Source organism: Cucumis melo, chromosome 7, assembly GCF_025177605.1.
Source record: "Cucumis melo cultivar AY chromosome 7, USDA_Cmelo_AY_1.0, whole genome shotgun sequence".
Lineage (NCBI taxonomy): Eukaryota > Viridiplantae > Streptophyta > Magnoliopsida > Cucurbitales > Cucurbitaceae > Cucumis > Cucumis melo.
Window position 1 is genome coordinate 15178839 of NC_066863.1, and position 11692 is coordinate 15190530.

Below are 11692 nucleotides of genomic sequence, written 5' to 3' on the forward strand. Positions count from 1 at the left end.
CACCCCGCATTGTAAGTGTTCAAATAGAGGTCAATCTTAAGTAGGCGACAGTCTCCGTATTTTGTGGGCATGTGTCGGTATTATGCGAGCCTCCACATCTTACACAACCTAATTCAACCACCTGTTGTACCGCATGAACAAAACTTCCTACGGCGTTTACTTGCAATAACATCATGGATTGCAAAAGCTTGTTCATTTCGGCAACTTGATCTTAAACCCCACCATCGTATTCTTCTTTGCTCCATCTTCAATCCTGTCTCAGTTCCTTTCTCTAGTCCCTCTACTTTCTTGCAATGAGCCAAATCTGTCATCTTTCCACTCCTGACAATTGCTGGCCATAGCGTCAAGCGCATTCTTTGGTTTTAAGAGCTTCTAAGCATCCCACCTACGAATACAACATCAGTGGTCTGTTGCGTATCCTCACGTAGCCCAAAATAAAATTGCTCCATCAGAACACATTCAGGAATGCAATGATGGGACATGCCTTTTTAATTCTCTTAAATCTTCTCCACGTGTTTATCAGGTTCTCTTTATCTCTTTGCTGGAAGGTCATCAAGTCTTGCCTTCTCCTTGCATTTTCGATGAGAGGGAAAAATTCCTTCATAAATATTTCTATTAAATCATCTAATGTGGTTGCTTGTCTTTGATTGAGAGAGTTTATCCATCATCTGGCCTTATCGCCTAATGTGGATGGGAACAAGGTGAAACACAGATCCTCTCACGATATTCCAGGTATATTAAAAGAGGCACAGATAGAGTAGAAGTTGCGAATGTGATATTGTGTGGATCCTTGTGTGGGTGTCCTCCAAATTACCCCGCATTATGTATCATTTAGAACATAATGGGTTTGATTTCGAACTTGGCGTTCTCGCCAAATGCGAAGTAGGCGATCCTGGGGTTAAAATCATACAAATTTGGTGAGGCATAGAACCTTATAGGTCTATCTAGGCCATGTGCCAAGTAAGTGGGATTTTGTTTTTGGTTATTTTGGTGGGTAGGGTTATTCTGATTGTTTTGATTGTTAATGTCATTCGCTCTGTTTAACCTCTGCCTTTCTCTTCTATTTCTCCAAAACGTTCATACTATTTCAGGGTCAAGTCTGAATTATGGCTGTCCACTATCACTCATAAACCTGTTCGCGCACTCTTCGGCTAAAATGCACGATTCGACTGAAATAGAACTTCTGCATGATATTAGCGCACACATTAAGTTAAAAAGGAAAAACATTAAATTCCCCAGTAACGGTGCCAAAAACATGTTGGTTATATAATATATGGACAAGTTTTTTCGTGGATTTGTCATGTTAGGCTTTATGTGGCTGACTTTTAGGTGAATGAATGAGGTTGTGTGTTAAAAGGTGCATTCCTATTCATGTTTTGCTAGCTTTCTAAAGATATGCATGTCAATCTCCCATGTGTAAGCGAAAAGAGGTTTCCTGGTAAGTCCAGGGTCAAACACAGGGAATTTAAGCTCCTAATTGTCTTATCGTGTCACTAAGTCACACAGTAAAGGTTATGCACAATATTTTTACTCTAACTAATTACACTAAGGTGCTTGGCGATGTAAGGTGGTCATGGTAAAATGATGAAAATGGACATTGAACTTATCTCTAGACATGGCGATGAAAGAACAGTTTAATTCTCTAATCGCATTGATTTGTGCTTTAAGACTCAAGACGATACAAAAGCATATATTTAAATACCCTCCACTTAAGCTTTGTTCGTCCCGAGCAAAATAAAATCTAATATTAAATAGTAAAGTAGCAGGCATGGAAAGCAAACATGAACTTAAGATAAAAACAAACGTTCATGCAATTATATGGGTGATGCATTTCTAACCAGTCAACCTAGTGGCGTTACTCAATGCATTAATAGTCTACCCAAACCTATGCTGAAACTTAGTTCAAATTATCAAAGAGATTACAAGTTATCAATTAAGGTTGGGGTTTGACTAAGTTTGTCCAAAACAAGCATGTTTTGGAAGACGCTCAAGTTTTGTTACTTAGACGCTAGACATGCTTCGAAAATATCAAAGATACTTTAGACTTGTTTTTCCCTACTTATGGATTGGGAAGGATTCTCCCTATTTTCAAAGTCCTTGTCAAACTAGATGCTATGTTTAGAACGCTAAGAGAAGGTTGTCTAGTTTTACTTAGGTCAAAAGTGAAGTTTTCCCCCAAAAGTTCTGATAGTTAGGAAACTCAACACATTTTACTTAACCTACCCGACTTCTCACTATTTTTTTATGAGCTTTTTGTTTTTAATGCATATTGCATGTTTTTTTAGCTGTTGATTGCCTTACCCCTTCTTTTTTTTTTTTTTTTTGCAAGTCTCTCTTTTCTTTCTTTTGTATGCATTTGGTAACTAGGCCTTGCTGGGCTAACCTTTCTATGGTTTTAAACTTAGTTTCTAAGTTTGACTGCTTCTTTCATAGTGACAACAAGTTTTATCAATGTCTAATCCTTTCTAAAGGGATCTAGTTCGTTGTGGCTAGACAAGAAGTTTCCATTGTTAACAAGATAAAAGTGTTAAAACCTTCTAAACTTCTAAAGAGTAGCTCCTATCCTTTTTCGAACTCTATCTAGGCTAGATTTGGACTAAGTGTATCATAGACATATCCTAATAACGCAATCAAGAAGACAATGCTAGAAATGTATCCATGCACTTATTGTATTATACATGCAATCATTCAATCACTACATACCATTTCCTCAATCAAGCATATATATCAATATGGTATAGCTAAAAAGGGGCTTAAAAAAAAGATAGCATCTTATTTTCAACATATTTATAATCACAGATATATCCAGAATATAACAATTCACAAACTTGAGCTCAGCTCAAGTGTTGGGTAGATATGCAATTTTGAAAAATTTTTACCCCATATTCATATTCATACACATGCAAGCTAAGTACCAAGAAATATGCTACCCACCCCTACTTAAAAATTGCTTTGTCCTCAAAGCTTTTGAGAAGCAAAGAAAAAGTGAAAGAGAAATGAAAGGGGAACAGTGTACTCCCCTGGATGTTGATTTCTTGATATTTGCTTGGTAGAAAGCTTGCATGGGGAAAGCATTTGAATTCCTTATTTGTATGCGTGTGTTCACTTTGAGAAAAGTTTATTCTTGTAAAAAGAAAGGAAGTTTTCTTAGTTTTATTACAAAGTAAAAGCTAGAAATTAGAAAGCAAAAGAAAAAAGAAAAAGAAAGACGAAAATTAAGGAAAACATTAAAATTTGGCGCATGGGTGCCTCTAGGAAATGCAACTTTTTAAGGTCAATTGCTCAACCGTTCTTTCATCGACTCATCCAAGATCGATGATGAGTGGTTTAGTTCCTCCTTTCATTTTTGTTGTTCTTGTCTTTCCTTGCTTATGCATAAAGTAGACATGGTTAGTGGAAGCAAGAAGGTGACAATTTATTATATCAAGAAAAAAGTTAAGCAAGTTGAGAGGAAGAAAGTTTAGTTCAATCCTCTATTCATGTAAAAGACGTAACTTTTTATTTAAAGATTATTTTTTTACAACAAATGTAATCAACGAGGGGATCATGAAATTTAAAGGATATGGAATTGAAAGCAAGATTATTAAGTGGAGAAGAAAATTGATTATTCTTATGGAATTTGAATAAGAACTTTTCATGCTCAACTTGGCAATTGTTATCAAAGATAAAAATGAAGGGAAAAACAACAAGAGGCATGCTGCAGCGAAATAAAAGGATCATGCTTTACTCTATATGCATCTAAACGATTTAGAAGTTGACATGCATGTACTATGCGATGGACCTAAACGAAGAGCATAAATGGTAAACATGAATTTACCTTTTATAGTTCTGAACTTCTTCTTCGATCCAAAGCTTCTTCTTGCCTGAAAATCAAGAGCAAGGACAACCACTAAGTTGACCTACTAATCTCAGGACCAAGAACGGAGTTGTGGGACTCGGATTTGTGAAGCAAATCTTAGAGAGTAAAGAATGAGGTGTATCGTTTAGGTGATTTTTTCAGTGAAAACATAATCCTTTCTCATTCTGTAATCAGAAGTTTATATATGAAACTTACATGCAAATTGCATACAAATTATTTCATATAATCTCAACACCTAATTAATTCATTAACTCTTAATGAAATTAGTGGCTTCTATATCACAATATGCTACCACATTCCCTATTAACTTTTAATTAATTAAGTAATTAGTCAAAGGGGCATTTTGGTCATTTGACCAATTAAGTCAAAGTCAAACTTTGACTTTTCTTAGTCAAAAGTCAATTTTTTTGACTTTTTACTATTTTACCCGTCTTGACTAATTCTAATCTCCCGAGAATGAACCCACATTCATTTTTATAATTCAAATCATATTTGAATATAAATCCGGTCAAAGTTTTTTTTCTCAAAGTTAAAAATCAACAAGTTGACTTTTACAACTTTGACCATTTCAAAACTTTCCAAGCTTCTAAATATGAATTTATATTCATATTTATTTAAATCAAATTTAAACACAAAACTTAAAGTTTATATTACCGACTTATATCATATATATTTGTCGGTTTCTCTCTCTTCTTAATTCGAACAATTCAAGTTACTTCAACATATTGTTCTTAGTTGAATCCATATGAGCTAGTAGGGGAACCTAATGGACTTATAGATCATGGGCTCCAATGATTCAAGATTAACTGGCCAAACTCTTTTAGACCAAGCTTAATCAACATTCGTTAACTAAAGAGTCATTCCACTAAAAACTCTTAGTTGCACTCCCCTCACTATAGATATATTTCTGTCCACCTGATATAACCATGATGAGTAAGTTAATCCTTCACAGGTTGTTCGTAATCTTGGCTGGGTCAAAATACCGTTTTACCCCCAAGATTACATCTTGCTCCTTAAGACCCACTGATCCACTATTGAACAATTGGTTTAAGGTCCAACCTATAAACCTGAATCCTTCTCAGGCCAATGAGAAGGTGGGACCCCTTGTTCAAGACTTGGATTTAGTCCTTAAGAGAACAACCTACCTACTATCTCAGAAATGGGTAGAAGTGAATTCCGTCTTGCACCCTATGTCCCTAGCTATCCACTCGGTCTTATCCTTGAAATGGGAGGCTTATTGGGCCAACAATGATGAGCTGCCCTCACCTATGCAGATCTAAGCCTATGCAGATCTAAGGATACTACCGAATGAACAAAAGTTCATAGTTAGCTCAAAATTAATATCAAGTTACCTAGGTCATCATAATTGAAATAGTCAATTTATAGTTTACGATGTTATAACAAAAAGTGATTATTTCGTGGTTTCGGTCTTATGCAAACCATTTACATAGGATTCCCTCACTCCCATGTCTCTACATGAACGATTTAGGATTACATCGTTTGTACTAACTACGATGCGGGCCACATCCATAGTGTTTATCCAGAATAAGGCGTCCACCTTATTCATACACTACAGACTATTTAGGTTATTAACTTGAACTTAATCCATGTTTATGTCTCTACATAAAGTTCAAGTGTATTTGACAAACTCAGTAAAATAGCTTCGGGACCTTAACTTATTGGTTTTAAGATTATAGCATTCAATAATAAAATCTATTGAATCAAATAACAAAGTAGTTTTAGGACGCAAATTCCAACAAAAAATGAATTCTTCCTTATTAATAATCTCATCATTGCCATCAAAGATAAAGAGTTTATCATATTCAGTGTAGAATTCATTAAAATCAAAATTAATTGATAATGTATCAATCTTATCAAGATCATGATAGACATCATTGTCAACAAATTTATTAACAAATTCATCAATGATCAAAACTCATATAATAAAATTCTATCATCATGATTATCTAGATAATTGTCAATCATGTCAAATCTTTCATCAAAGTTCTCATGAATAAAATCATTATTAAATCGATCTAAAATCTCAAAATTAAGATCATGTGTAAAGTCAACATCAAAATCTAAAGTAGGTTTATCACTTGCACCATTGTCATTTAAAAAAAATCATCATAAAGTTCATAAGAAATTTCAATAAGGCTTGTGCTAAGGTCATTTTCAATATCAATGCCTTTCAAGGTGTGCTCATCATCATTATTAAATGTTTCTTCCTAGATCATAGTCATTACTAAATGCAAAATAATTATCTAGAGCATGTTGTCCATTGTTGCAAGATTATCAACAAGGACATGCTCATCATTTACACTAGTAACAAAGACAAGGAAGATAGAGAGATCATCGTTACTAGGTTTGTTCTTATCAAATTCGTTATCAACATATTCTAAAGTTGCTTGATCAATAAGCTTATTAAATTTATTGTGCTCTTCTAGTGTCTCTAATCATTCTAAAGTATCAAGTGCACACAATGAAACATGATTATTAGAGGACTTTACATCATCAAAAATGTTGAAAGACACTATATCACCATCAAACTAGACTGTCACACCCCCTCCCGGACTACCTGCTACCTTAGACCAAAAGATGGCGTGAAGCCGACGAACAACGCTTTTCTGTACCTGTATCTGTCGACTCTGCTTAAACCTTTCATGTGATGAACTTGCCAATCTAGTATATAAACTATTATACATGCAACAAAACACAGCGGATCCTAGGCTAGTTAAACACAGCTAGTCAAACACATACATGAAGTGTACCTCAAAATTTACCGATTTCACGAGTAAACCTAAAGACACCTTAATCAAAATATAACCAACAAAATTTACACAACTACAGCTCCTAAAGCTTATACAAACTGTGGAGTATCTATAACATACAAGGGTGTATATACATCACAACACAACAGACTCTATGCCCAACTCAAAACACGTACTGGCAATCGATAATGAAGCTTCCGCAGACTAAGGCAGTCTATCAGGCACCGAGAACTCGATCTCTACCTGGAAAATGGGTAAAACATTTTGAAAAGGGTGAGCTATGAAGCTCAGTGAGTGACTCAGTTTAAAACTATGAATTTAAAGATAAGAGCACGTGAAAACTTTACACATATAAATCTGTTTATACAAGTCGTAAATGTAAATGTGTAGTAGTAAGAATAGCTTCCTTAAATACTCAGCATGTTCATCATTGAAATCTAGCAAGGTATATCAAGTATATCGAAGCATTTTAACTAACATGACGAATCTACGTTGTGTAGGGTACACCTAGTACAACAAGTTTACAAGCACTACGATGTAGTGGGGCCCGCCCTGCACTCCCATCGTCTTTATCGTAGTGGGACTCGCCCAGCACTCACGACAGCATCGTTGTTACGGAGTACACTCAATGTCAACAACGGAATCTAACCAGTGTGCACACGGTAATCTCTAGCCTCAGGCTCAAGATCTCAGTCATGTAGTTAATGAAAATTTCATAAATCATCTTAAAATATTAAAACATGCCTGCTTATAAATTTTACACAAGCTCGAACTTTACTCAGCTCTTTCGTGGAAAATTGTAGTTCTTAAAACAAAACTTCATACTAATTCATGCTTTGCTTAAAATATTGTGGTTTAAATACTTTCCAAACATTTAATATCTACGTGCTAGCATAAATTTCTTTAAGAAATCTAGTCTCCAAATGTATACTTGAAAATAGTCATGAAATTCAAATACCTTTCATGGCTTCGTAAATAAACATTTATCGCATTCAATCATAATAACAGTTATGGAAAATATTTCAAAGTTGGTTTTTTCACTCACAGTCTTGGGCTAGATCCTTGGTCTATAAGCTCGGTTTAATTCTTCTCGGCCTGCCAACAACCCAACCGAGTATTAAAACTCTAAACATTCTGGTTTCCTAAAGATATACATAACATGTCGCACCAAAGATGACGCTCACGAAAACAAAGCTTAAGAAATAAAATCCTATTTCAACAATTCTCTAAAATTTCCAGATTTCTAACATAAACTTCAAACGACTATAACTTTCTCTATACTTAACCAAAATGAGTGTTCTTTATATCAAAATCTTCATTTTGAGATCCTCTAAAACTTACCTGAAGACATATAAATCTGATTCCCCGTGCAAATAGAGATTCCAACTCCACCGATACACTCTGAAATACAAGAAAAACCAGAGACCTCCTGATTTCGAGTGTAAACCAACTGCCCTATTTTCTTCATCAAAAAGCACCAAATGAATATCCGAATTTGCTCCAACGTTCTTCATAAAGTTTGTTTGAAAATGAGTTAACTTTCAGTAAATGTAAATCTTACCTCCTAATTCCTTTTGAAGATTTCAAACCAAATTAAAAACCAGTGATGTGCAGAATGAACTAAAATTCAGCCATGGATACACTTTACTTGAGTTCTCCTCCTCTTCTTCAACCTCAAAATTCTAGTAAAATTTCTCTTCTTCTTCCAAACTCTCTCTTAGAAGTTCTCTGAAAATTAAAGAAGGAAAAAAAATGGAAGTTGGATGTCTTCAAAATTCTTGGCGGTGAAGGGAAGAGAAGAAGAAGAAGAAAAGAAAAAATGAATTTTTCTTCTCTTTTTCTTCTTTTTATCCTTTCTTTTCTTTAATTTATTTAATAAAACTATTTAATATATAAATATATATATATATATATATATATTTACACTTAATTTCCATTTCCTTTTTCTTTTTTTTTCCCACATTTAAAGAAATTAAACCTAGAAAATATCAGGTTTACATAGACACTAAGTCCACATTAATTGTGGCCTTAGCAGTTTTAAAGAATAGTCTTCCTAAAAGTATGGTAGGAGATATACATGCATATTCATTGTTCACTTCAATTATGTAAAAAACCGCAGGGAATATTAGATTTCCTACCTTAACTAGGACATCTTCTACAACCTCTAATGGTGAAATAAAAGACTGATCGACTAGTTAAATACAAATACTAGTATTTTCAAGCCCATTTAATCCTAAGTCTTTGAAAATGCTAAAAGACATGATATTAATGGATGCACCAAGATCAAACATTGCACTAGTTATGTCTCTATTTCCTATTGTGCAAGAGAGTGAAAACATACCTAGGTCGACACATTTTTCTGGAAGATTCTTCTTTAAAAGTGAAGACACATTTTTACTAACCATTACTTTTTCTTGGCTCCTACTCCTCCTATTGTGAGTACATAACTCTTTAAGAAACTTTTTGTACCTCGGTATGTTCTTGATTACCGTCAAGAGGGGTAGGTTTACTTTTATCTTCTTGAAGACTTCAAGGAGTTCTTCGTCATTTTTTAATTCCTTCTTTGGTTGAGATAACCAAGAAGGAAATAAAGGTAAAGGGTTATCAACAATGTTTCTTCGATCATTATTAATAGAAGAAGAAGCATTAGAAAAAGAGGAGTTACTTTGTACCTTCTTTTCTTCTTTGGCATTTGAATCAACATTCTCTAAGTTAGAATAATTTTGAGACAAAGAGATATCATTGTTTTTATTCAAAATTTTATCACTTCTTAAAGTAATAGCACTTACATTTGCATGGTTGGGTTGTGCGAAAAGTTTACCCTTCCCTTCCATTTTAAGAATGTGTGTTGCTAATTGATTAAGCTTATCTCCTAACTCAAAAATGGATGCTTAATTTCTCTGTCATTTTTCATGGACCCAGTTAAATGAACAGTATGCTCATTTCTCCTAACTACTTGATTATATGCCCAAGAAAAGTCTCTAAGATGCTTATGTGGATCTTCTCCATTGGATCCTCTAAAGATAGGTAAATTTGAGATCAAGTTCGACCTAAGGTCGAAGTTGGTTCTGGTAGCTGAGATCATTATACTTGGCCTTTGATGAACATTAGGCTCGTAAAGTTTCCTAAGGGTTTTCTCGGGTGTCTCCTCTCCCATTAAATTGTTCAACTTGTTCTCTAGGGTTGGCTTTAAAGGTCTCTCTAAAGATGGTTCAAGAATATGGATGTGAGATTCTAAATGTGATAAACTAACGTGCTTTCTCTTTTCTTTCCTTAATCTTCTTTCATGCAACGTTATATCTTCAACAAATTCTAAACTAGATGCATTAGACAACCTAGTCATGCCCTAAAGAAAGCAAAGAAAAAGAAAATAGCATGCAACCTTTTTTTTTTTATCAAAGAAAAGCTACAAATCTAATATGCTTTCTAAAAATTCATAAAAAAAATATGCAAGCAAAAATTCAAGAAAGAAACTATGTCGTGCCATTCCCTGACAATGGCGTCATTTTTTTGATAAGGCAAAGTGATACATATTAAAGTATGTATCTGTAAGGTCCTTAGAATCAAGCACTAATATATTTAAAAATGAATAACTTCCTAAGGGTAGGATGCTTACCAAGATTTACCTTAACAAAAAGTATTTTCAAATTTATCCTTACTTTTTACCGTAGCTCGGTGGTAAGTAGGGGTGTCGAACCTAAAGGAATGGTTGTAAAGAAAATTTCTTAAAATCGAGCTTGAAAGAAATGTTGTTAGTAGAAAAGGCAAAGCATTAAAGAAAGTTTAGAGGATATCAAATTGAACCAAGAATCAAGGGAATTATTAATTATTATGACAAAAAACGAAGTGATGGGCAATGAGCGTTATTCTATTCTTATCATCGAATTAAAAGAAGCATGAAATGATTTTTTCTTTAAAAGAAGATTCTTGATCAAGGTTGTTGCAAGATCAACTTGCTTGATTCTTGTAAGAGCCTTGACTAAGATTCAAGAAAAGAGATAATCACCACAAGATTTCTTGTATTCTTGCAATAACAACTAATTCTTAATTCTTGCTCTTAAAGAAAATCAAATTATTTTTCATACTTTTTAGAAACAAATTACAACCATGATTTAATTGAATTTAATTATGCACATAAAATTGATGCAATTAAATCAGAAATTGCCAAGAACAAGGTGATTTCCTTAAGCATTAATCAATTTCAAGACTTGACATGTTTGATTATAAGCAAGAAATAAATTGAGTTTCTGTGTAAACAAGGATAATCAAGTTAATCTTGCATTAATTTTCTAAGGAAAGAGTATCTTACATACAAATTGGTGAATCAAGAACAAATTAAAAAATTAAATTGCAAAAAACACTTGTAATTGAAAGAAGGAAATGTTCTTGCTACAAGAAAATTAAAGATTTCACAAAAACAACAAGAAATTCAAAGATTCAATTATGTCTAATTGATAAGGAAAATTACAAGGAAAATGCTCCAAGAAAGTCCATTGCCACTTACCTCTTGAAGATTAGCCCTCCATTGAAAAGAGATTGCTCGAAATTAATTGAGGGAAGAAAAAAGGCAGAAAGGGGGAAAGTTTTCTGGAAAAGTTGAGAGAGTTTTGAGAGAATTTGGGGTTTATTTTGGTGAATTGTTAATGAATCAAGGGGAAATTAGGGCTTATATAGAAAATATTTGGAAATAACTACTCAAAATGTTCGAAACCATGACTTCTAAGCCATTGTGCGCTCTGATTGACAGAATAGTTAGTTATTTTTCAGATTTTTGCAAGAGAATTACGAAACTGCCACTGAAAATGTAAAACAAAAATGAAATTAGGTTGCGGAGATTCAAACTCGGGTGAGGAGGAGACGCGTGCGCTCTGGTTGTGACACGTGGCAAAGAGAGACTGGTAGGCGGACGTGTGCGTACAAAATTTTGAATAAATGTTTAAGGCAGAATCTGGATTTGGAAGCTTGGAAAATACTAGATGTTTTTTAAGCAGAAACACATGTCTTTTCGAGCTCTTATCTTCCTTTGTCAAACCTACCGTCCATTCATTTTCATCTAGATCTG

General features: G+C 33.9%; 1 long non-coding RNA gene across 1 annotated transcript; it reads right to left on the reverse strand.

Moving 5' to 3' along the window:
• Positions 1-6654: 6654 nt before the first annotated feature.
• Positions 6655-7883, reverse strand: LOC127150273 (uncharacterized). The gene is made up of 2 exons (XR_007822499.1): positions 7676-7883; positions 6655-6873 (listed from the first exon to the last, which is right to left on the reverse strand). It is a non-coding gene; the product is annotated as an uncharacterized LOC127150273 (long non-coding RNA).
• Between the last annotated feature and the right edge of the window lie 3809 nt (positions 7884-11692).